The sequence below is a fragment of the Amblyomma americanum genome, chromosome 1, assembly GCF_052857255.1.
Source record: "Amblyomma americanum isolate KBUSLIRL-KWMA chromosome 1, ASM5285725v1, whole genome shotgun sequence".
NCBI lineage: Eukaryota > Metazoa > Arthropoda > Arachnida > Ixodida > Ixodidae > Amblyomma > Amblyomma americanum.
The window spans coordinates 507,249,020-507,275,893 of NC_135497.1; the positions used below are offsets into that span (position 1 = coordinate 507,249,020).

Consider the following 26,874-nt stretch of genomic DNA (forward strand, 5'->3'; position numbering starts at 1 on the left):
AGAGTTTAACGTTCCAAAGCGGCTGGGGCTGAGTGATGCCGTAGAGAAGGGCTGCAGAATTTTCAACCACTTCGGGTTCATTAACATGCACTGACATTGCACAGTACACGAGTGTCTTGCTTTACACCTCCATTGAAAAGCCGCCGTCGTGGCCAGGCTTTCAGAAAATAGTCTTGCATTATATAGCTAATGCTAATTATTGGTTCTTGTTAAACTACAAAACGAAGAGGTTCGTACCAACTACTAGTACTCCTTATGACAAACAAACCTTCACCTACATGCAACCATCTCTAATGAACTAATAATGAAGATTTGATTACTTCCTGTAAACAAATCTTTTTTTTAAACAGTTTTGCTCACAGACGATAGTAAAATGCCAGTATGAGCTTTTCATTTTTATATAATTCATTCTTGTTGAGCACTGCTGTTTATGTTGCTGTTTCATTGCCACTGTACTACCTTTTTCATTGTTGTGTTTGTGTCACATGGTCTGTGTATTGGCAGCTATTCTATCACTTGCTGTTTGCTTATAATTTTCGTGTATAACTGGCCATCGTCTTGCCACATTGCCAATCAGCAACTTGTTCGTACCTTGTCAAGCAGTACAAGGTTTTAGTCTTGCACTCCTACTTCTGAAAGCAGAAGTACTTGCTGAGGCATTAGTTGGTTCATCATAAAGTTGAATGGCACGAAGGAACAAACAGAGGAAGACACAGCAGTGGCGTTTTTTCTGTCTCTGTGTATTCCTGTGTTTGTTCCGTTGCGCCATTCAACTTTATTCTGAAAGCAATATAGTGAATGAAATGCATTCACTATATAGACCTTTCCAATAAGGGCCCGCTGGGTATCACCATATTTTTTCGCATGCGCCTGGTGCTAGCCCAATGGAAGCGGATACCTCTGACCAAAAGAGCTATTGGTACTTAGAATCATATTACAGTAAACATTTTATATTTAGTCGAAGATTAAGCAATAGTTGCGAGAAATTTTTTTCCTTTTGCTCATGAAGGTAACGGAATCATGTCGGTCACAGGCGGAAGCTTCATATTTTTGCACTCATCCACACACAAAGCAAACACAAAAATGTGACGTAAATGTGACCCAATGGTGAGAGCTTTGAAAGACTTACAGTGTGATAAATTTCATTACATTCCATCCCAACTCGTTAAACCAAAGCAGGCTTTCTGTGAACAATTTCATGTCATTACTATTTTGCTGTTGTCAAAATTCCCCACTGTTCTATAACTTGCCCCCCCCCCCCCCCCAAGAAAACCAGTTATGTTGCAAGAAAAATGTCAGCCTTGTAGCAAACAGTTCCTGGTGAACATGCAACAGCCATTTGCTCTGAGTGGAGCAGCAGGTCGAGTGTTACTGCGAGAGCAGCAGCAATGTACTTGCACAGACTTGTTTGATTATTGCACTTGTGTACCCCTGCAGTTTATGCATGGGCTCTTTTTATAACTAATACTGCAAGCTACTACGGTAGCCAGCCCGCACAATACAATTCACTGTTTAAAACACAATACAAAACTTTCAGCAGTAAGAGATCTTTCATCTCATCACATGCTGTAATATCAAATAACTTACAGCTGTTTTGATCACTCATTATTGAGCGAGTCATTATTTTCTTTGTTGTCTAGAAATTTTGCAAGGAGTTGCGCCATGCTTGCTTTTATGGCATTCGCTTCCTTCTGAAGGCGCACCATTATCTTGCGCATTTTGTCTGCCTTGCGGTCGGCCTTTGCTGCTGCCTCACTTTCCCCTTTATGGACGGCAACTAGCTGCTCTATAGCAGATCCTTGTCGCTTGTGGCGGCTCTTTTGGGGTTCTCTTCTTTTGGCGCTTGTGCCAGCACCGGTACTGCTGCTTACCCCTGCTGTGGCACTGCTGCTTACGCCAGCACTGGCTCTGCTTGTGTCGCCGCTGCTGTTGCCTGTGCTTTGCAATACAGGCACTGCAGCACTGGCACTGCAAATGGGGGAGCTGGCCGCAAGTTGTGAGAGGTCGTTGAGTTGAGTTGAGTTGAGTGGTTGTAAACTACCGGTGGGATTAGCCTTGCAGTTGCTGCCGGCAATTGCTCCACAGTAGCGACACTTAAATAGAAATCACAGAAACACTGCCCGCAAAAACCCAAATAGACACTCCTGAGGTCACCATGTGGAGGCCAAATCCGTGTCCTGCAGGTAAAGTAGAAGAAGGCGAGAAGCATCCCTTCTACTCGACTGGCTCCCGCGCGGGAAAACAATGTCCTGAAGAGAACTGTGAGGAACTCCTGCCTTCTTGAGGGATCCGAATAACACAGCCCGTTCCGCGTTGTACAAAGTACAACACAAGAGGTAATGTTCTATGTCACGACACACACCACACGTTGAACACAATGGTGACAACGCTAGGCCAGTCTTATACATCGACGCCGGCGTACGAGTACAATCCGAGCGAACGCGGTGCAGCAAAGTGGCTTGGTACCTTTTGAGACCCTTGGTCACACATGGCTGATGAGGAGAGCTCCACAAAGAACTGAAGTGGCACAACACCACATCTCTGAACATTTGCTTGACTTCATGAGGGACTCCATGTACTGGAATTCCGGAGAGAGCTGTGTGGGCGAGGTTGTCTTCTATCTCGTTGCCTAAGACACTTATGTGCGAGGGCACCCATTGAAAACGTATAGAGAAGCCTTTGCTATGTAGATTCTGCACCAAACGTAGGGATCTAAGACTCAAGGCATCAGTGGGGAACCCGTACTCTAACCTTTGAAGGGCAGATTTTGAATCCGTAATTATGACAGTAGGTTGAGGCGTACAACACCGTAGCTTCTTTAGAGCTGCCTCAATGCCAACGCTATCGGCCATTGTGGAGGACACTACTTTAGTAACACGAACAGACCAATCATACTTCAAAGACGGAATATGAAACGCAGCTGCACTAGATCCTCTGACCTTGTCCACAGAGCCGTCTGTAAAAATTTGAAGATGACTGGCATATTCGGTCTCAAGATGTTCCAGTACGAGCGAACGCATTGCCGCTAAAGGAGAATTCCGCTTAGCGCGAACGTGGGGAATTGTCAAGGAACAATCGAGGCTCGGAAAGGACCAAGGTGGCTTCAACGTCTTAGGTCGATCTCGAAGGTCGAGACCCAGACAACGAAGAGTATTTAAAGCCAAGTACGCCCGGGACTCAGATCTCTTTCGAAGGCGCTGTAGAAGCGCTCTCCCGGCCACAGTCTCTCTGAGGCGGCCAATTTGCAGCAAAAGTCTTTGTGATGCGGCTAGCCGAAGAGGTTTCGATTGAGACTCATACAGTACTGCATTGTTTGGAGCAGCCTGCGGAACGCCGAGAGCCCTCCTTAGTCCCATTCTGTGCAAAACCTCAAGGCGTTCCTGCTGCGATACCGAGGGGGAAATTAAAGGGAGCTGGTACATTATGCGACTTGTCACCAGGGCATCGTGAAGCCTGATCATTGAAGCAGGATGGTTTCCCCATTGCTCACTAGCAACTCTACGAAGCACATTGAGACGCGAAGATAGTGAAGCCACAATCGAGTCCATAGCTCGTCGCCACTGTAGACGTTAGTCAATAGTGACGCCCAAAAAACGTGTGTGGTTAACCTGACGAAGGCAAGACTGATCAAGGTCTATGCTCAGCCGCGCATACCGTCATCCCCTACCTGGAAACAGGACGAAGCCAGATTTTTCGACCGAGAGAGTCAACCCAACACCTTGAAGGTAACTTTTAACTGAAAGCATGGCCTGTCGCGCTAATAGAGCTAAGCGTTTGTGTTGATATCCGGTTAACCAAAGACAAATGTCGTCTGCATATATCGACATATGGACATGCCTACAATGTTTTTGCACTTTTGCGGGAAACCAGCCATGACAACATTAAAGAGCTTTGGGGACAGGACACTACCCTGAGGTACCCCTCGCGATACCGCCCTTTCGGAGCTCATTGTACTGCCTAACCGCACTCGAAATTTACGATCACTGAGAAATGAGTGAATGAATCGCAGAAGATAGCCCTGTACGCCTATGACCTGCAGACTATTCAGTATTGAGCTCTGGAGGACGCTATCATAAGCCTTTGATACGTCTAGGAAAATAGCGAGTGTTGAAAGTCCAAAAGCACTCTGATGTTCAATGTGGCTTATCAAGTCCAGGACGCTATCTTGCGCGCTTAAACCTTTGCGGAATCCATTCATGCATGTTGGTAGTGCCCTTCTATCCTCAAGCCACCAACACAAACGCTTACTTGCCATCTTCTCCATGAGCTTAGCCACACACGACGTCAGCGATACAGGACGATACGAGGCCGCGTCTGTCATTTCTTCAAAAATAATTCCTGACGTATAATTCGCGCCCAAGTACAGCTGCTCCCTTGTATCATATGTAAATATGTTTTCTGTATTTCCCTATTGTAATTTATTGATGATTTTGTGCTTTCTGGCTGTCCTGTTTTTTGTGAAAACTGTAACCTGACTATGTGTTCGTTTTTTTTTGTGTGTGTATGTAAATGTTCTCAACAAAGTCTGCTTCTATGCCTTGTAACGGCTGCCTGGGCCTTGTCAAGCTGTATACCTACAGCTTTTAGTCCAGACAGCCCCCAGAATTTTCTGGAAAATAAATGGAATTGAATTGAATTGAATCTCTTTGCTGGCCTTCAGCAGTGGGACTACACAAGCCACCTTCCATGAACAGGGAACGTCACCAGACTCCCACACTCGATTGAGACAGGCTAGGAGCATCTTCCGGTGTTCCAGAGGCAGGTTCTGTAACATTTGATTGGTAATGCCGTCAGGACCTGGTGCACAGCGACGCCGCAGGCTGCGGAGCGCTGTCTGTAGTTCTCGAAGTGTGAACGGGGCGTCCATAACTGACGGAGACGTAGCAGGCAGAGCGCAGGGATGAATGCCTGGTCTGGAATTTACAAATGCATCCGCAAATTCCTCTGCCAAGCACACGAGATGTTTCTGCGTGCGCAATGCAAGCGCCTCAAAAGGTTTACTCGGACGAGAGCCACCAGCAAGACTGCCAACGACACGCCAAATTCTCGTTATCGGTGAGAAAACAGTCAAACTAGCGCAAAAGGATGCCCACTGGGACCTATAGAGCTTGTTCGCATGACGTCTAATGGCAGAGTTGAGCCTGTTGAAAGTTGTCTTCAAGGCTCTGTCGTCCTTCTTCCGCAATAGTTGTCGCTCCGGCCTTCTGCGCGCTGCGCAGAGGTTCTTGAGTTTTAAATCCGGAGTCGGAAAATGATCAGGTAGCTTGAGCGCCGTGGTAGCAGCCATCTTAGAATAAATCATTTTGTCTGTCACATCACTGGAAACACAGGCTAAGTGCTCCCTGTATTTGTTCCAATGAACAACATGGCAAATTTTAGGACCACGCAGATGGAAGTCGGCAGTAAACACAAATATCGGGTAGTGATCACTTCCCATTCTGTCAGCTCTAGTTGACCACTGCACACGGACGTCAGGTGAATGTAAGGTTAGGTCTATAGATGTGGGTGAGGTTGGAGGCCGGAAGTGGGACTTCCGTCATTGGCCACGCACAGGTCCAAACTGTCGATGACATCTACAAGTTGGCGTCCGCGAGGATCTGTGTTCCTGTCACCCCAGGCAGGGTGGTGGGCGTTGAAGTCACCGCATATGATTCTGGGTGCTGGGCAGCGGTCACAAAGTTGCTGGAGGAACAAAGCCATATCGACCTTCTTCCGCGGGGACACGTATACTGATGCAATGGACAGAGTTCGGAAGGCGAGCCGAATCCTCACAGCCACTACCTCAATACTGTCGGTGCAAAGATCGGTGACGTTTAAAGCCACATGAGGAATCTTCCTTCGTATGTAAAGGGCGGCACTTCCTGCGGGAAAACACTTTATGCTGCAATTCTTGTGAGCGACGTATCCCGGCAAAGACCTCCCGCTTGGCAAGCCAGCCTCCGAGAGGGCCAGTACTGGAACACAGGTCTCTTGCAAGAACAATTTTAGTTCTGCTAATCGACTTATAATCCCAGCGCAGTTCCATTGCATGATAAACGGCACTTTTCTAGGGTTTTTAGTTGCAACAGGTTGAAGAAAACTAGCCATCTAGGAGTTGAAGTTCTCTGCGAAGGCGGTGATCAAGGTCTCAAAGGAAAGCACCAGCTGTATAAAGTTCTTCAAAGTGCCAGGCTGCATCGCTTGGCTATATGAACGCAGGACATCAAACAAAACGCGTAGAAGGTCGGAGAGATTCCGGCTTTTGAGCTCCTTATTTTGCTGCACGCACTGGCGCGCCACTTCGACTAAAGACGGGGACTGGGACCCACTCCTGGCCACGGTAGCTGGTGTCTGCATCTCATTTAAGGCAAGGGGAGTTCCGATGACTGACCACATTGAAGCCATCGTTGTCCATTTCCTCCATGTCAGCCACTTCCTCGTCAGAGGCGACGATAGTTGAGTCGTCCCCACTGAGCGATGATGACGCACTGCACTGCTGGACGTCCCTGATGACTGGCAGATCCCCGCCATGTGATGCCATGGCCGCCTCCGCCCCAATGGGCTCCTTCGGATGGCGCTGTCCCTTTAAGGATACCGGCGCCGGGGCTGCCGTACCCTTCTCGTAGGGACAGTACCGCCTTAAAGACGCGGCCGTCTTCCAAGGATGGAAATAACCTAGTTCATAACTAGAAAACAAGGCAAAATTACTGAGCTGAGGTGACAACAGATCGAGCAGCGTCGTCTTCCTCTTCTTCTCTCGTGAGAGGTCGTCTCTTCTGCTTCCTTCAGGCAGGCTGTCCTCCCATGACAGGAGCACTTCTGAGCCGTCTGGTGCCTCATTGACAACTGGCAGCTGCACATGATGAAACATACAAGACATGTTATCATCTCAGAAAAGAGGTTAGATGTGTCCTAATGTAATGCAATCATCCGCTTGCACAATATATTACAAAAACACAAACTTGTGATGGCCAAACTGGAAAGAAGGCAGCGGTTCAAATTTTTGTTTTCCTGAACATAACTAAATAGATATATGAAGATCAGCATTCCCTAGCCCCAACTTTCACATGAACCAATGGGTTCAGTTCAGTTTTTTCCTGAATACTGTTGCGGAGTGCAATCGCCTTCCTTTAGGTTTATGTGACTCGAAATATTTTATGAAGGAGTTGGAGGATTTTTTTACAGCTCCTAGTATTGGTGTTGTGATGAATGTTGGATTTTATGTCCTTTAAATGACTTGTGGCTGTTGCGGCTAATTGTTTTATGGCTTTCATAAATGTGTGCCCTCCTGCTTGGGCCAAAGTTATGGCTCGCAGTATGTACAAATAAATAAATGAATGAAAAGCTGAACAAGACAGTATACCAAGCTGATAAAAGTCAAAAACAAGCAATATGTTAAGCATTTGCAACCATGTGGGGCATTATTGACCAAGGTTAAACCGAGCTGATGAGCTTGAGTTGAACAGAAGTACATGGAAGGTGAGGTGCGAACTCTGGCACGACAAGGCGCTGCGATTTGAAGACGCAAGTGCCATTTCAGCTCCCCATTGCCATTAATGCCCATGGTTGTGGGAGTAGCTTACTCTACATCCCCCCCAAGTCTGTCCAATGGTTCCAAAGGAAGAATTGCTGGGTCAGTTGGTTCATCATTCAAGGCTTAAAAACAGCACGAAAAATGGGATGATACAGAAAGAAGGGATACAAAGCACTGAACCTGCAATTGAGTGCATTTTATATGAAATGGCAATAAATACAGAAAGCATGCACAAAGAGCTTACTGACAAATACGCAATACAGTACACATATTACTTATATACTTCGAACGAAGACAGCGCAAAAAAGGACAACCACTGAAGAGGACACGACACAAAGAATGCTTCTCTTCTGTGGTTGTCCTTTTTTACGCTGTCGTTCATTCCAAGTATGAATCACCAACTAGCCTACCACTTTGTTTTATTGAATTACTTGGACATTACAGATATCACATAGAAATTTATTATCTACTTAGCTACTTCCCTTCAGTGTCCCTATAGAGAAACAACAGTTCGTAATACCAGCTTATGATCCATCAGGTTGCTGTATTACTCCACTGTATTCAAGCCCAGTTGATAGTAGAATTAACGGACGAAGATGAGTATCTACAAGAGAGAAGGATGAAGGTGAAGCTGCATGTGCACAGGTGTGAAAGTTGAATTGTCATACAGCACTAACAATATTAATATATCACGCAAATAAAGGCACCGAAATTCTGGTGCGTACCATAACTTCATCTTACTAGAGACTTAAGTCGTATCCATCCGCAGTGTGTGCCTTTTGATTCCCACCTGAAAAAAAGGACGTAACCTAAACCAGCAATGCACATTGAACTCCCTGCACAACAAAGCGGTCTTTGCTCTGGCATGGTAACATTATGTGTATGGGGAGACAACCAGCTAACTACCGATATGTAGAATTGCTAGAAAAAAAAACAAGGATTTATGGACGAGCAGTTAGAGTTGCTTGGCTAGTTGGTTCACGTTTCATGACAGAACAACAGCACAAGGCAAAAATGTAGACGTGGAGGCCAGTGCTCAATGTTTGTGGGAGTGTTTTACACAACTGCTTGAGTCTGTTCTTTATTATCTATTGTTGGCCAGAATTCTATAATGAGTATAAGTTCCGCACTGAGAAATGAGCAGCAACAGAATTCTGAAGTGATCTGAACGACAGATTACACGCAATGGTATAAATCACAAATTACCTCTAAACTTTCCTCGACTCGCCCATCATCGTTGATGGGAAAGCAGCCGAGGAAACTGGAGCTGCCAGTAGAAGATCCACGAGACACCAGGCGACCCAGTTGAAGTACCTGTCCGTCTCAGCTGCCTGGACAAATAAAAATGACGTGAGCTATTAAATGTGTTGCTAAAAAAACATTTGAAGGTTGTGATCACATCACTTCTCTCAGTGGATTAAGCTTCACTGTACACATCCTCAATGCAAGTATAAAATTTCATAGGTGATAAGTGTCCGATGCATATGCACAGGCACTGGTGAAATTAATACATGCAATTTACATTGGCAAGGTGCCTAAACTACAACCTGCTAGTTGCTGCTCTGCAATTGAAGCCACGACTGTGCATTATGGTTCAACTATTGTCATTCTAGCAATATCTTACTTGGTTAATTCCTATATTTATTGCTTTCATATGTCTTTCCCAGGCTGCACTGTGTATACTACTTCACCAATGCTGCTAGTACACAGTGAAGCCTGATAAATAAATATGAAATAAATCTTGAAATTCAATTAACTACATTGTTGCTCTAGCAGGTGGCCAGAAGTAGCGACGCGTACAACAATTCTGTCAGCGCTGCAGCTCACATTTTGCAAATAAAAACGACGAACAACACGTGTGTAACGAGAAAGACGAAGTTTGCATGTAGCGCCGTGCACGCTTGCACGAGCGAAGATTCTAAGTGCTGTGTATGCTGCTCCTGCCTGAGGATGCCATCTCTTGATAGGCTAACAATAACAACAACATTACTCTCGGGTCCTTACTACCTCAAAAATGCATTCTCAAGATCATTTTCGACAGTCCAGAACTGTGCGACGACGGCGAAGAGAATCGACGCGTTGCTCCAGCGACAACACATGCTACTGCCGCACATGCGAAGCTGACTTAAGCAGTTCAGCTGCACTATGAAAACAGCGCCAAGAACCCGATGGCACGAGCATCGCTCGGTAAAGGTCGCACTTACCGTATTTCTTGTTGACGTTTTCCATTTTCAGCTTCACTAATTTTGCTAGTGTATGGGCCTTGTCCCGGCGGCAGCCCGGCGTTCAGTTCCGCTACAATCGCAGCATATATCCGAGCGTTGCGCGTGTTGCCGTATCAGATCCGTATCAGATGCGTATCAGGGCCGCGGTTGTTGAATGAACCCAGATGACATAACTCTGAGAGGACGAGTCGTTCGATGTTGCTGCTGCCACGGACGCCGCCATCGTGTCGGTTGAGGTAGCAAATGGAGGTCAGCAAGCTCGGTTTCGGTAACTGTGGTTAGGTGGCGTAACTTCAGTTTCGTCTGCCGTGTGAGCGCGGCTAACTATAGTTACAGGGAACCGTAGTTACCTTAACTGTGGTTAAGGTCACCCGTGGAAATGCGGTATAAGGCCGCGCTTCACCAACGCGTACATTTTTTTTTATTCCCTTGGCTTGCGGTCACTGCGGGCCTCCGGTCTACGCTCCCCCCCCCCCCCCCCCCCTTACACGCGTGCCTTCCCCCTACCCCCTCAAGCAGTGGCAAAGGCGCAGGAGGAGCTGGCTGATTGACCACTGTGACGGCCGAAGACACCTGGCTTTGTTAAGCGCACCTAGAAAGCATGCGAGGCGCACACAAGGAGCACGTGGGGCCACTTGGTTAGGCAGCATTCCCACTGCGGCAGAATGCGGACCACCTCGCATTCCGCGATGGGCCCCTTTTTTTTCTTCTTTTTTTGGCATTCTCGATGACACCGAAGCGTCGCGGTTCTCCGCCGTCTGACATTCCTGCGGCGAGCCAGTGGATCAGTGGTCCCGCCAATGAGCTGAAGAACAACTTTTCATCCTTCGAGAGGCGACGTGCGGGTGCGGCAGGGAAGGGGAAAGCATCAGGCAATAAGGACGAGAACTCCCCTCCCCCGGGGAGAGGGATTTCAGAATGTTTTTTGTATGTGTTTCTTTTTCTTTTTAGCCAAGCCCTGGGCTCAAAGTTGGGCCCAACCTTCAGCGGCTTTGGCTACCTCCATTGGTTATCGAAGCTTAGGGCGGGCCTCGAATATGACCGCCCTAACTTCTTTGTTTGCAAAAGCTTTAAAATTGCATGTAAAATCATTGGAGGGCAGTCTTGTCTAGTCCTGTCTAGTTGAGCTAGAAGCTCCGTGCAGCGGCACGTAATTCTACAACCCTAGACTCTAACCTCGTGTCGATGAGTAAGGGCTTGTAGAGAGTGTTTATCTGTGTGTGATTTTTCTTTTAAGTTACAGTTTGACTGTCTGTGTGACTCAACTTGTAACGCAGTTTGCCTTTGTACATCCTGTAAATATATTTTCTCTTTGTGTTCATCATCTGGCATCAATCATCGTCTGCTCCTTCAACACCGTCGAATTCACGTTTGGAGAGGTCCTGTGGCCCTCCGTAGAAACGCAAAGAACCACCTTTGAATTTACTCGCAGGTGATTTCTTTCCGACCATTTTTTAACCCGTGGCAACGCATGATGTGCCCAGCAAATTAAATCATCAGTATTTGCTCCTTTGAAAAATATAGCATTATCATCCGCGTAGCCAAACCACGAATATTTCTCATGAAAGGAAAAAAACTCGTTGACACAACGAATAACAGAAGTCCAAGAATTCTTCCTTCCAGTGCGCTAGAAGGGGTGCTTTTTATGTTTAAATTGTGATTATTGTGGCTTACATCGTCGTACCTGTTATGCAAGTATGAAGAAAGATTTGCGCTAATGCGCACTCCGCAATGCTCCAGCTTAGACAATAACGTTTCATGAAGGACACTGTCAAAGGCTTTTGGATAATAGGGGTTTAAAGTCACAAAGCGACTCAGGCTACGAGGGACGCCGTAGTGCAAGGTTCCGGATAATGTCGACCACCTGGGGTCCTTTAACGTGCACTGACATCGCACAGTACACGGACCTCTAGAATTTCGCTTCCATCGAAATTCGACCACCGCGGCCGGGATCGAACCCGCGTCTTTCGGGCCAGCAGCCGAGCGCCATAGCCACTGAGCCACCGCGGCGGCCGAAAGGCTTTTGAAAAATCAATGTATAGTCCTAGTACAAGTTATTTATTTTCAAAGGAATCAATGGTGAATTCCTTTTCTGCTAATAGTTCTAATTCTGTTGATTTGAGTTTCAGAAAACGAAATTGATGCGGAGAGATAAGTGAAAAGATGTTTAAGAAATTGTAAGGGCGCGGGTGCATTTTTTTTCCAAACCTTTTGAAAATACAGGTGGTACGGGCTTGGGCTTGCAGTTATTTCAAGTATTTTTTATCACGTAATTTATATAGGGCCAGCACTTTCGGAATCTGCATGTTCTTAACAAATCAACAGTACTCTATAACTTTAGTCAGGACAGTTTAGTCAGGACAGGCGCAGTAAGGTCAAGGGCATATAGGTTTAAAAAGTATCGACACCCAATTTTGGTGGCATGTTTTCATCTCTACAATAATGCGGAAGACACTACTACGCATGAATGACCGTGTAATATTCGCCTATGACCACTAAATAATTAACAATCAAATTTTTTCTGTCATGCTGTTTGGTTTTCGGTTTCAACAGCCGAACGATGGCTGTGACGTCAAAGAGTGCTTTTGTATCACGTGAGGCATGAAAAAACGTCCATATAATCTCTGCTTCATCGTGTTAATTGACTACAGGGCTGAAGCCAGACTTCCTCAAAAACCAGGTTGACAACGAATGTGGAAGGAACAATTATATTGCACTTTTATTGTCTCACGCGACCTGTAAACGCTGGTTGAAGTCACAATTCTCTTGAAACCGAAACCGGAACAGCACGAGAAATAAATGCGATTATAAATTATTTAGCAGTCCTATGAGAAAATCAAGTGTTAATCCAGGCATAATAATGCCTCTCGCATCATTTCAAACAAGATGACATGCACCAAAAAATTAGGTGCCTATACACTTTTAAGAGAACTTGATGTTGGGCTTGGATGGTTTCGTTTCATTTTAATCTTGGGCGCGAAAACAGGACACAACACAAAGGTAGACTACATGGCGAAGCCCAGCATTCACTTACAACTGCTGGAATTGAAAGCTGGGCTTCGTCGTGTAGTCTACCTTCGTGTTTTGTCCTGTTTTCGCGCCTTAAAATCAAGAACAACGGCATATAACTTGGGCAATCTACATGTCATGCACATGTCATCATCTAGAATTTTTCATTGCCTAGAATGCCAATGTGATTTCAGTCTCAGTTGACGGAAAAAATACCATTGTGGTATAACTGTACTTGATCCGAGAAGTGCGACAGAACTTATTGCTGGCAGACTGCTTGAAGTACCAACAGGATAAAATAGTCTTTAAGAATATCAAAATGCTGTTTGCCAGGCACAAGTGTATTACCCACATTGAAAGTTGCGAGCACCTGTACTTCTCACAAGACTGTTTAAACGACTCCATATGAAATCAGTGTTTTTAATTCAGTCACTTAAATGAGCCATCAAGTACCGATGCTTAGCATTCTTAATCTCAGAATTTAAAGGATTCCTGGACGACTTAAACGCCTGAAACTCTTACACAACGTTTGATTTAAAAAAAATTCCAGTATAGCTTATTTTTTTAATTTGACTAATGAGGTAGCTTGTAATCCATGGCTACCGCGAGTTTTTGTAGTTTATGCACGACACGTACGGAAAATGTTTTTAACGCGATAGCATTAAGGAGCTTCTCAGGCGGAAAAGCCGGTGTCGCCGGCGTCGGCACAATCCAGTACCCATGTCACGCGGGCATTAAGAAAGGCCCTCGAACCGATAGTCTATGAACTCAAAGGCAACTGAGCGCTGCTACACGGCCCGGTTCCGATGGTCATCGAGTCAACCGCCTGTAGAGTTAACGTAGCAGCGCGGAACTATAGACCTCCTTCACCCCGCGACGTCACGAAGATGCGGTGGCGCTGATGTCGCAGCGACTTTCGCATGGTAGGCATAACAGCTACCGCCAGCCGGTGCCTACCGCAGCTGCTGCAGCTACCGGCGGCTGCATATCATGCCTGCGCACTGCAGAAGCAGCATGTATTGATCAGCTGCGTCACTGTTCGATCCACGTAGTAGCATAAAAGGAAATTTAAATTAGCCCCGATAGGCTTCTAGCGATAAATACCGCATTAGTAAACTGGCTAACGGGGAATGGGCCGCGGTACTAAAGCCCGAAGACTAAGAGTCGATCGGAACTGCCACGCAATGTACTTAATAGCATGCAAGTTACTGCGTTCATTCACCTGAACATCAGCATAGCACGCTTATAACTGCGCAAGGAAAAAAAGCACGTATGTAGCTGCGCACGCATTTATCACCTTGAGCCGGTGTGCACGGGGCGCCGGCAGGTTCACTCGCCTCAAGGAATGCGTTCTTTTGTTATTAGCACAGCATGTTTTAATGGCACGTTTTATGGCATTTGATATTTACTAGAAAGTGTTTCTTAATATGACAGACGTAATTATTTGATTCGAGTAGAAAGAAGTCTGGTAAGTTCATGCGCAGTCACGTTGGCGTGCCTTAAGTGTGTAAAAAAGCCACATGCTTTTTCATTGCATCATGCATGTGTCATGTTTCATGATGCAGTCCATGACCGCGAAGCTTGTTTGGAAAGAAGCAGCCGCAGGCATCCTACTAACAGACGTGTCGAGATTGAGAGGGCCCGGGCGCGGCATTGAAAAGTGTTTTCGTTATTTATGCATGCGATATGAAACTAAATTTGGTGCAAATATGAAATTGCTACTCTAGTTTCAGTAATGCCTTTTATTTTAAGCTATACCTGGTGCAGTTCTTGGGTAATTGCAATTAACACCCTCGTCAAGTCACCTCAAGGTCTTAACTAATTGAGTAGAAAGTGCGCAAATTTTTTATGCCAGCATGTTCACAAAGCCCTGTTCTGTATATGACGCTATTACTTCTTTTTTTAGATCATCATGTACTTACGCAAGCATAGTTACGTGAAAACGTTTCTTACAAAAGTAACGAACATAATACAGCACGTGTAGGAAAAAAACGAGCGATAAATTGCACTCCTCAACGTCTCAGAAATCGTCTGCGACAAATATATTCATTCTATTTTCATGCGTTATGAAATTACGGTGTGAGTGATGCCAATCGCAGAAAATGTGAAAGGTCAGAAAACGAGCCTTATAATTAACGTTTATTTCCTCGTTTTTGGCCTCTTCGCTTGCGCTTTGGTCAAAGAAATGCGGCCCTGAACTCAAAGAAAGCCTCAAAGGAATTACCTCACAATTTTTGACGACCCCGCATCTCGAAAGCGTACTTTATAAATTTGTACTGAATATTTTGCTCTAATTTTTCGTCACGAAACGGAACACCCCAGGGCTAAGAAAGAAAATAATTCCAGAAATAAAAAATTTTCACCAAATCGACCAGTTTAACAAGGGGAGAAGTCGGCCTGGCTGGTGCGTGATCCTGCGGATCAAAACAGCGCTTAAGCGGGACAGCTAGAGGAGAATGGGGGCACGACGCTGTCCCCACTTTTCGCACAGCACGACACCTACGTATGTCTGCAGACGGTGAGCGCACGTCTGCTCCGCCGAAAGATCACCAGCACATCCTCTCACTACTGTCCCGAAGTAAAATCATTCTGGCTAGAGCAGAGTGTCCAAAACTTCCTATTTTATTCAATGCCTAGCGTAGAAATCAACGGCAGGAACGCTTTCCATACCATATATACCATATATACAATACACAGTGCCGAACTATTTCTCTGAATACGCCGCACGTGGCCAACGCGAGCTCGTGTACTTCAAGAAATTACTAAGCTGTAAATATCAACCATCATGTGATTCGCAGAAACTGAAAACGCGCCTACAAGTCTTGAAAACCCGCGCTCAACACCGCTCCGCGACGACACTCCCTGGCCTTTTGCCTACCACGAGCCCGCTAGCGACTGCAGCGCCACCTAGTTTGTTTACAAACATGCAGGAGGTCCATATAGATATTTCTAGGGCCTTCAAGCATTTCTCAAGGTTGCTATAGCGTTGCTTCGAGCGGCGCCAACGAGCGCTTTCATGCGCTATGCAAGCCGTGAAATATTAGTCTGTACAACTATTTCAAAATTGTATCGCTCTGCTTTAAAGCGCAGTAATTTTATGCTCTCCATCGGAGAATACAGAAACGCGAGCGGTATCAGTGTTGTTAGAGCATTACAAAACTTAGACAGCAAGTTGTACAAAAGGCAGAAATTTTGAAGACAATTCAACTGGCCTTAAGTAATAGCTAAAAATCTCCACTGAGTCCAGAAAAGTGTATTACAATGTTAAATTTAGATTTATAATTATATTTGTTATCTGTTCGATATAGAAAGTAGCGATTGCGGCGCCACAAAAGCTCGGCGTAAACTACGAGAACCATTTCAGTGGCCGTTGAGATTTGCCGTTTAGCAGCAGCAGTTTTCTCTAGTTCAGTAGCAATTGAACATCTCGATGGCTCTGCACTCGATGCCATTGAAACTGGCAGTGTGACAGGGGTATAGGGCTGCCATGGCTGACGCGGCTGACGCGGCTGACTTCATTTTTCACTTCACTTATATCCCTAGTTTGGGGGTTTTACATAAGTTGTGAATGTAGGTATAAACCAGCTTATGTACAAAAATTCTATTAAATATGGCAGTTTTACAGTTCGAAAGTGTAGATGGGGAGGTGGTCGCAGTGACGTCTTGTGGAAGGCCGTTCCAGTCTAAGGCTAAGCGAGGAAAGAATGATGCAGCTAACGTTGTAGTATGTGTACGTGGATGGCCAATGCGGAGTGAAATGCATGCCGGAGGGCTGATGTAGAGCGGAATACGAATTGAGTTGCAAAAAAAAAACTTATCAAACATGCACATACTGGCGATTCGAAGACAAGCAAGATTTGTTAGACGGAACTTTGCTTTTAAAATTGATACGCTGAGGTTATATGAACATGAATGAGTGAGTCTAGCGGCTCGATTCTATAGTGACCCTAGTTAAGTTATCAGATAGATTTGGTTAGAGCTCCAGATGGGGGATGGATATTATAATTTTGTTCGGTCGAGGAAATTGTATGCGATAAGTTCCACGTCTGGCGGTGCGTGGCGCAAGTGACGTTTTACCTTCGGCTGCCGCGGCTCCATCGCGTCGTTCGTGGTGAAAAATACCAGGACCACCCGCGGCGGAGGTCTTGCGCAGCTGCCCCATCAACACTCTGAAGAGGCACCCACTTTGTGCACGGCTTCCGATGGCGGCTGATGATAAGCAGTGGCGGCCGGATAACGCTATCGCTTTCTGTTCTTGACGCTAAGCTTAAGTGTCCGCCAAGTGTTTTGTATAAGACTATCATATCTGACAAGAAAGCGTCATACATAGGATAGAAATCAGGTTTTTCAAGAACACAAGCCCAATCATGGGCTTCATCAGCACGAAAGCGGTTTAATGCATCATTAGTTATATTAAAAAAAGAAAAGCAGTGAAGGCGAGTTGTCTGTCTTTGCTACTGTGTCCTGAATAAACGCAAAAATAGGAAAGTGATCGCTATTATCACATACAAGGGTGCAAGAAATTGCAGATTTATCGACATTTGTGACAAAGATGGCGAATAAAGTTTGCGAAGACAACGTTATACGTGCAGGCTCAGTGATGAGGTTTACAAAGCCATATATATTAAAAACCAATAGCAGACCAGTTCGATACTTTGAGAAGACAAGCATGTCAATGTTATCATCCCCACCACGATATAAGGAATATTTGTTCAAAGATGTTAAGCCAGAAATGTGCGCAAAACAGTTGCAGAAAAAAGGTGGCGTTTGCACGTGGTAGGTGATAAACCACGGTGAAAAATAGGCAGGCATACCAAACAATCAATACCTGATAGTTATCACTTGACTCCGAGAATTCTTCAACAATATCCTCGTCAAAAATGATTTACAAGGAGGAGCAAACCACCGCCACCTCCCGTTTCCTGCAGACGACAATGAGCCACACTTTTATGACCTGGGTAATTAAAGGAACATGACGTTTCAGTACACCAGGTTTCAGATACCATAATCACATCGAACTTTATTGATATCTACGGAATCCAGAAGGAGTTAAAAATCGTCACGGTTATACACCTGAGAGCGACAATTTAGGTGCAGAAAAGGTAATGTACTCTCAGGTTTCCGCCTTTTCAGACTGCCGAGCTTCACTGACATGGGATTGGACAAGTATCATGACACACTGTTAAACATTTTAAAACTTTCGAAAGCGCTGCTACGGGGGACAACAAGAGAAAGAAGACGAAGGACAAGCGCTGCTATCAACTGAAGTTTATTGGAAAAAACACATAAGGTTAAATAGCTCACACAAGGCAGCCAGCAGCGCATGCGCCTACCCTCAGAATGACAAAAACGAAGCACTGTGTTGAATTAAGATACCGGATTTCACAATCGTGGATGACAACAGATGGTGTCCTGACGCACATGTCGGAGTTTTTGTGAATATGAAATGCCTCACAAAAACTCCGGCATGTGCGTCAGCACACCATCTGTTGTCATCCACGATTGTGAAATTCGGTATCTTAATTCAACACAGTGCTTCGTTTTTGTCATTCTGAGGGTAGGCGCATGCGCTGCTGGCTGCCTTTTATGAGCTATTTAACCTTATGTGTTTTTTCCAATAAACTTCAGTTGATAGCAGCGCTTGTCCTTCGTCTTCTTTCTCTTGGTGTCCCCAATAGCAGCGCTTTCGAAAGTTTTAAAATGTTCTACCAACTCGCTCAACTGTCCGTGTTACTGTTAAACATGCAACTACGATGCCAAAGTACTGCTAGTCATGCTGTCTAGGTCACTCAGGGATGTGATTCGAGCAACACTACCGGTTTTCTTTGCGCGAAAAAATTTTGCCTGCTTTGCACCGCGCATACTTCCATCCAAATTGTTTTTCCGTTTCATATTAGCACCAGCAACTGCTTGTTTCAGGTGAGATGATCGTTTGTTTATGAACACTGGACGGGGTATTTCGCGTTCGAACGTATCATTTGTGACTCAATTTTTATTTGCCTTTGTTAGTACGCTGCAACTTTCATCGCGATGCACGAAACGCACAATAAAGTTTGTTTCATTTCAGTTACACACAGATACTCTGTGAGAGGGGTCATTATCGTCCAACGACACCGGCTAGCACAACGGCAACTTCGCTAGGTTTCGGTCACATGGCGCACCCTTGATATCTAAATTCTTTGAGCAGGAGTACTGCACAAGCTGCTCAGCATGCTCGACTACCTTGTGGTTTTCATCTTTGAGTGCTTTGTCAATTGTTTTCTTTCAAGGTCATGATTTTTTTCATTTGCCTTTTTGTTTCCACTTTCGTTGGATTTATTTCATCACAGGAGTCGCTACAAAACCTAATGCCATCCTCTAGGGATTCAAATCGAGCCAGAACTGCTTTTCGGGAGTCATCTACCTGAAATATCAAGTCGCTCTCCTCAGCAGTTTCTTTATCATCGTCTATTGCCTTATTGCGTGTACAAAAATAAAATTATTCGCCAACAGATCACCAACTATTCTGCAGCAGGAGATAAAATACAAGAGACGCCCGTAGGGAGGGCGTCAAAAATATTTCTGCTTACCTGCAAAGTGTAGGAAGGTAAGTGCACGTGGCAGTGTGTGCACTGCTGCGCTACAGGACCCCGTCCGTTGTACTTCGGGCATTTATGATTTTACGGGTTTTTAAGTCCCAAAGCGACTCGGGCTGTGAGGGACGCCGTAGTGAAGGGCTCCGGAAATTTCGACCACCTGGGGTTCTTTAACGTGCACTGACATCGCCCAGTACAAGGGCTTCTAGAATGTCGTCTCCATGGAAATTCGACCGCCGAGGCCGATATCGAACCCGTGTCTTTCGGGCCAGCAGCCAAGCACCATAACCACTGAGCCACCGCGGCGGCCCTATCGGGTATTTATGGGTGATGCAGGTGGCGCGTCAACCATCAGTAACTGCGAAGAGCCCCGATGGACCCACAGTCTTCTTAAGTGATAACTCAGATGTGCCGCCTGTAGGGCTCCTGCACAGTGCAGCTGATCTTGGGCACTTGTGCCGATGAATGCCCGAATCCTTGGCTGCAAAGTGCAGGAAGGTTAGTGCATGTGACAAGGTGCGGCACTGCTGCTGAACAGCAGTATTAGCCTGAACATAGAGAAATCAAATTATGAAATATTTCAAGCAAGATATCATGCACTTGACAGTGGTGTAAAGTTAACGTTTCAGGACCATAGAATTAAGAGCTGACGTACACAGTACTGATGGATTACAAGCGCTACCACTAGAAATTTACAGCGGATAAAACAACAACCGCATGACATGCGCGCATGTCTTGTGGTCGTTGCTTTGTTTGTTGTAGGTTACCTAGTGGTAGCGTGTGTATTCCATCAGTATGTGGAACCAACTAGCCACAGTTGCTGCCTTGCCTGACGTACACAGGTTTTAGAGAGATTATTTCCACTTTTTGTGAGGAATAGCGCTAAAAAATACACATTGAGATGTCAGGATAAGCGCACTTGCTCCGTGATGCCGTTCAGAGCAATTCCTCACGGCTTTACGAAATAGAAACGAACCAGCCCCACACTTATCGGAATAGTTTATTTCGACAAACAACAAAGCTGAACACAACATGTTTCACAAGTGCACGCATAAATCTTTCAAGCTAAGGCTTATTGTGTCAGCTTAGATTAAACGGCAGCTCTGTTCCACGATGATTTTCTTTAGTTTGAACTACTGCATTGCAATATGGGGCAGTAGAGTTAAGGGTAATTTAATAAATCTAGATGCTTTGCATAAGAAATCCGTAAGATGTATTGGTAATAGATCGCACGACAAAAAGATACATTGCCGCGGTTTGCAAACTTTAAAATCTTTCCCGTCACCAGCATATTTGAGCGGATTTTCACGAATTATTTGTGCTTGGCGGAAAACCCAAGGACACAAGCTTCCTTATTAGATACAGATGACGAGACTGTGTCATGCTTTAAGATGTGTGAAATATGTTAAGGAAGGGGCCAGAACAAAGTACGGACAGCAGTCAATGAATCACCAGCTACTAGCAGTACTAAAGATCTACAGCAGGATGAAAAATTGGGCCATTTGGTGTAGATGCATTTTGCGTGAAACAGCGTGGCTGTAGTAAGCACGTCTGTGTTGTTTCCTTCTGTCTGTCCTTCAACTGACTCTGCTGTTTCCCCCAAAATGCTACTGAACATTTGTCGGGAAAACGCTGACATCGCAATAGAAAGTAAAACAAATTAGCTGTTTAAAGGAAGAGCAGCAATAGACAGCTTCAATAGCACGGTTTCATGATTTGCATCTCACCCGCTCAGCATAAGCGCAGCAGAGGTGCAGCGAGCGTGTTTTAGTAAAAGGCGCCAGCGCGCTGTGCGATGACAGCGTATTTTAAAAATCCCCAGGCGGTACTTTCACTCCCACCTTCCTCTCTTTCCTCACGGCACGGTTGAGGTGTCCACAAAGGAGTGAGACAGTTACTGCATCGTTCATCTCCTGGTAACCAACATTTTTTTATGTTTTAGCGAACCGTTCCACTGGTACGGCGAAGCGGAATGATGGATGAATGGATGGATACGGCTGAACCCTTTAAATCGGGCGGTGGCTCAAGCCACCTAGCCATGACTTATGAAATTTTACTATTCTCTTGATTTTAGCCACCAATCAGATAACCTTCGCTTGGTTACTTCTACCCGCTTAAAATCTACTTTCCCTTCACTGTCCTTAAACCCCAATGCCTTGGATAAATCAGCCCCGCTGCTTTCCACTGTAGGGTGAAGCCCTTTACAGAAAAGTATCAAGTGTTCAGCCGTTTCCTCCTCCTCTCCGCACGCAGCGCACAACGTGTCTATTTCAAGGTGCCTGACTCTATTTGTCTTAGTCCGCGAAATTCCCGTCCTGGCCTCAAACAACAAAGAGCTTCCCCTACAATTACCATAGATATTTTCTTTGGCAATTTCCGGCTTAAAAATTCTATATGTTCCCAGTGCTGATTTGGTCAGCATCCCTGTTTTCCACAAAGCTCTCTCTGTTTCTTTAACCTTTTTCTTAACTGATAACTGCTGATTTGCCTCCCTACTGCTGTCCAGATATTTGCTTGTCAATTTTCTAGTTCGCTTTCTCCATTTAGTATCAACATTCCTTATATACAGATATCTGAAAACTATCCTAGCCCAGTGCTTTTCCCCCATTTTTCTCAATCGCTCCTCAAATGCAATCTTACTGCTAGATTCTCTGCTTTCGAACGACGCCCATCCCATATCACCTTGTACCCCCTGATTCTGTGTATTGCCAGGTGCTCCCAAAGCTAGCCTTCCTACGCCACGTTGTTTAATTTCTATCCTTGCTTGAACATCTGGTCGCATGAACAGGACCGCATTACCAAAAGTCAGGTTAAGAACCATAAACCCTTTCCAGATCCCTCTTACCACTTCTTACCTATTGTAATTCCAGTGCCCTATTTTTCATGACAGCTGCATTCCTACTACCTTTATTCATTACATATTTTTCATGTTCTGCCAGATACTCAGCGCCGTTATTTATCCACACCCCAAGATACTTGTACTCATCCACTATTTCTAGCGTGAACTCCTGTATGCTACGCTCGCCGACCTCATGATTAAATATCATGACTGCTGATTTTTCCTTACTAAACTTGAAACCTAATCTATCTCCCTCTGTACCACATATGTTTATCAACTTCTGCAAATCTTCCTTGCTGTCAGCCATTAGCACTATATCATCGGCGTATATTAGTCCCGGTAATGACTGTTTAATCAATTCCCGTTGCTTGAAAAAAGAAAGGTTGAAGCCCAGTCCACTCCTCTCTAGCTTGGTCTCCAATCCTTGCAGGTACAACATGAACAAGAAAGGAGACAAAGGACATCCTTGCCTAAGCCCCCGTTGTATCTCTACAGGCTCTGATACCTTTTCTTCCCATTTTGTATGCACTCTGGTACCTTTTTATATATCTTTTAAAAGATTAATTACACCATCTTCCACATCCAATGTGCCCAGCATGTCCCACAGATACTCTTGAATAACGTTGTCGTAGGCTCCCTTAATATCCAGAAATGCTAGCTATAGGGGCCTGTGTTCCTTTTCAGCAATCTTTATACACTGCGTCAATGAAAACAGATTGTCCTCCAACCTCCTTTGTTTCCGGAACCCATTTTGTAACTCCCCTAGCACCCCCTCGTTCTCCACCCATGCCTGCAATCTGTCTTTTATAATCTGCATCACCAGACCACAGATGTCACTGTTATGGGATGGTAGTTACTTATGTCAGCTTTGTCTCCCTTTCCCTTATATATCATGTTCATTCTACTTAATCGCCATTCATCGGGGACTTTCCCACCCACTATCATTTTATTCACTACCTGTATTAATGTTTGCTTGTATTTTGGTCCTAGCTTCTTTATTAACGGTTTGGGCTTGAGGCGGCATCTGGTGGCAGAAAAAAAAAACTGCTTTGACAAAGCAGGATCAATATTTAAATATTTCTAGTTAACATGTCTTTCTTGTTGTTTTTGAAGTACTTTACTGGCGTTAAGGGAACATGTTTAGTTGAAGAACGCGTGATAATGCACCTTGACTAAAGAAAAAATATGCGGCTTGCATTAGGAGTTATCTGATCCATCAAGAGCAATGCCGCACTGAGTTCGTGCGAGGGGACACTTACAGCCGCTATTTCAGTGTTTTTTCTGCTTGTTACGCAGCGCACTAGAATTCAGACTCTGCAATCTCCGTTCCCTTTGTTGCGACTTAATTGGGGATGAGTGGAGGCTCTCGTAGGTTGGCAACGTTTTCAGCGCGTAGGGTAATCCCTTTGGATATGACTCCGCGAATATCCACTCATTAGAAAAATAAATTCTTACAAGCACGAAGGCCCCGACTTTCGAAAATTTGCTTTCCTTCTTGCCGAAAGTAGAAGTTAGGGATTCGTAGCACGCATCGTGAAATAGCTCTTGACTGCGATCAGGACAGTTTCTGAAATCTGCGTCCACATCTATGCAGAGAGGCTGAAAAGGATTCACCGCAATACGTCGCAGTGCAAACAGGGATTCTTGTTGACTTTGAAGTGCTTTCGAGGTCAGTAGTCGGGGAAATGAACCCTTGAGGCAAAGAAGGCTGCCTTCCAAAACTAACGGAAACTTAAAGGTCGGACTGGGCAAATAACATTGGACAGAAGACAGAAATGAAAACGACACCACCGGAGCAGTTTTTTTGTTTGCATATAAAAAAACAGATTCCAGGGTAGATGAAATATTCTATAGTAAAATGCTCTTGCGGGCTGGTTGGTTCATTTTCATTTAAATGTAAGAGAGCGCGAATAAGGCAGAACCGAGGACAGAAACGAAAACGACACTACCGGCGCCTTCGTTTCTGCCTTCTGTCCTGGCTTATCCGTGCAGTTCTAGCTTTGAAAATGAACCAACTAACCAGCAAGAACGTTCTGACCGGTAATGCCGATACGTTTCGGTACGATACGACGGTTCGCTTAGCCGACACCACTGAGTTTTAGCAGAGCGTATATGCGCCTCCGCTCAGCTCAGCCGGCGAGCGGGAGCACTACTGAGCATGCGCCAAACGCGCAGACTAGTAAGGGCATTACCCCCTGAACAGCATTCAGCCCTGCGCCCAAAATTTTGACGTCACATCCGGTAGGCTGACACTTGCAGAAGCCGAATCGCCAGCGACATGATCATAGTCCTTGCTGTTCTTTCACGCTCCCTGCGCCGCGCGGGCCGGTTGGTTGCAGCGGCATGGTCGCGTTTGTCGTCTCTCGTCGTTGTTTTGCGGAAATTTTGCTTCCGTGTGCGATGAGCAGTGGATACTAAAATTCCGAACAAATGTTGTGTGCCGGAGTGCACCGGCAATTGCGATACGGGCAGGAAGATACAAGTGTTTTCTTTCCCAAAAGACGACGACACTTTCAAGAAGTGGTTACGCGCCATTCCAAGTAAGGACTTCGTGCCCACTTCGTACACTAAGGTAAGTAATGTTTATGATACCGTTATGTGCTCCTGGTTGCTTTTACTTAATAAGCACGTTTATTGTGATACTTCCGAAGCCTAGACAGATTGATTGTGGCCACATTTCTTTGCTAAAAACACGCTTGTAGACAAAGAAGCTAGCATTAGGCTATTTTAATAAGTGGATTCTGAGATGTTTACGAAGCGTTTGTACGTTTGTGCAGGTTTCCGCCGATCATTTCGACGCTTCATGTATCGAGACGATGACATCGTACACGGATCCAAGAACAGGAAATTTTCTTACAGTTCGATTTCCAGTACCGCGGTTGCGCCGTGGATCGGTGCCTACCATATTTCCCAACTGCCATTCGTACCTTTCAGCACCAGACAACAGCAAGAGAGAAGCACCTGATGCTAAGAGGAGCCGACTAGAAGCTTCCCAACTCGCCCGTGCGGTGAAAGAATCACTGGCGTCATATGAAGCGGAGCAGGAGAGAGTCCAATTTTCGTCACTTAAAGAACTAAAGGCGCGCCTGCAAGTGTCCTCAATGTCAGTGCAGTGAACTGTGATCCATAAAGAAAAGTGTACGATGTTTTTGAACATCACCAACGATCGTGAACCTTGGTTGAAGGCCTCATTGACAGTGTTCGAAAACCTCCAGGTCTCAGCCCGCTACCAAGGATCCGCGATCAAGAATCTTGGTAGCGCTGTTGTACCAGACTCGGTTTGCAAAGTTCCTTGTTGGAAATTTTGAACAACCTGTGCATGCTGTCTGACGAGTCTGGCTGTAGTTCTCGCCACCTGTCGCTTGCAGTAAAGTCCCTTCTAGACAAATTGGAAGCAAGCATTAATGAAAACAAGAAAGGGGCTGTGAAATTTTTAAAGGAACAGCTAACACTCCTCTCTGCAGAGCGTATTCAGTACAGCCCACAGGCAGTGGTGTTTGCAGGCATTCTCCAAACAATATCGCCGCATGCGTACAAGTATTTGAGAATAACAAGTACACTAGCCTTGCCCCATCCGAGCACTATTAGGAAAGTCTGCTCATCTGTACAAATGTGCCCAGAAATTGATTCTTGTGATGCAAATTTTCTTCAGTATGTTTCCCAGAGATTAACACATCTGCAGCCACATGAGAAGACAGTGACGTTGATGCTTGACGAAATTCATACCAAGCCTTGTTTTGATTATAAGGGGGGCAGCATATATGGTGCTGCAGTGAATTCCAGCGAGGCAGCCACATTTCTACACGTGTTTATGACACAAAGTCTGCTGAGCTATTCAAGGAGGTAGCACACATTCCTCCGGTAAAAACCATACAGGGCAACCAATTTCATGGCATACTGAAGAAGGTGATCATACGCTTAGAATAGTGAAAATATACCTGCGCTCAAAAGACACGGACTGAAAGATAAAGACACACACACACAGCGCTGGACTTACAACTGAATTTTTTATTCGGGAAACACTGCTCTTTATACACATCAGCAGCTGATAAAAATGGAAGATGGTAACACCCGGATGATAAAAATCGACAAACTGTCTCGTCACATGTCCAGTCCTACCTTCCCTTTTGCAAAAATGCCTTTTCCTTTGATAGTAGTGAAAGGGACGTGCTACTCACGCATGCAACCCCACTGTCCGCTATGCTCATGGCTTCAATTATTTCACGCGTCGTTTGGTCACGGTTCCTGCTTACTATCTTCGTCTCGTTATAGGAAGGTACACATTTACACTCTTGACAATGAACCACCAAATTCCCATCGCCTTTCCGTTCCATGTTCCTCCGATGTTCACGAAGCCGCTCGTTCAAACAACGCCCCGTTTGGCCTACATATGCTTTGCCACATGTCAGTGGCATCCTGTAAACGGGGCGTTGTTTGAACGAGCGGCTTCGTGAACATCGGAGGAACATGGAACGGAAAGGCGATGGGAATTTGGTGGTTCATTGTCAAGAGTGTAAATGTGTACCTTCCTATAACGAGACGAAGATAGTAAGCAGGAACCGTGACCAAACGACGCGTGAAATAATTGAAGCCATGAGCATAGCGGACAGTGGGGTTGCATGCGTGAGTAGCACGTCCCTTTCACTACTATCAAAGGAAAAGGCATTTTTGCAAAAGGGAAGGTAGGACTGGACATGTGACGAGACAGTTTGT

The 26,874-nt window shown here is 45.3% G+C and overlaps 1 long non-coding RNA gene and 1 pseudogene across 1 annotated transcript; one reads left to right on the forward strand and one right to left on the reverse strand.

Moving 5' to 3' along the window:
* Positions 1 to 5,528: 5,528 nt before the first annotated feature.
* Positions 5,529 to 9,786, reverse strand: LOC144106638 (uncharacterized). Its single transcript, XR_013309077.1, has 3 exons — positions 9,718 to 9,786; positions 8,720 to 8,844; positions 5,529 to 6,832 (listed from the first exon to the last, which is right to left on the reverse strand). It is a non-coding gene; the product is annotated as an uncharacterized LOC144106638 (long non-coding RNA).
* A 13,727-nt stretch (positions 9,787 to 23,513) lies between these two features.
* LOC144128215 (uncharacterized) lies at positions 23,514 to 26,008 on the forward strand (annotated as a pseudogene).
* The last annotated feature ends 866 nt before the right edge of the window (positions 26,009 to 26,874 follow it).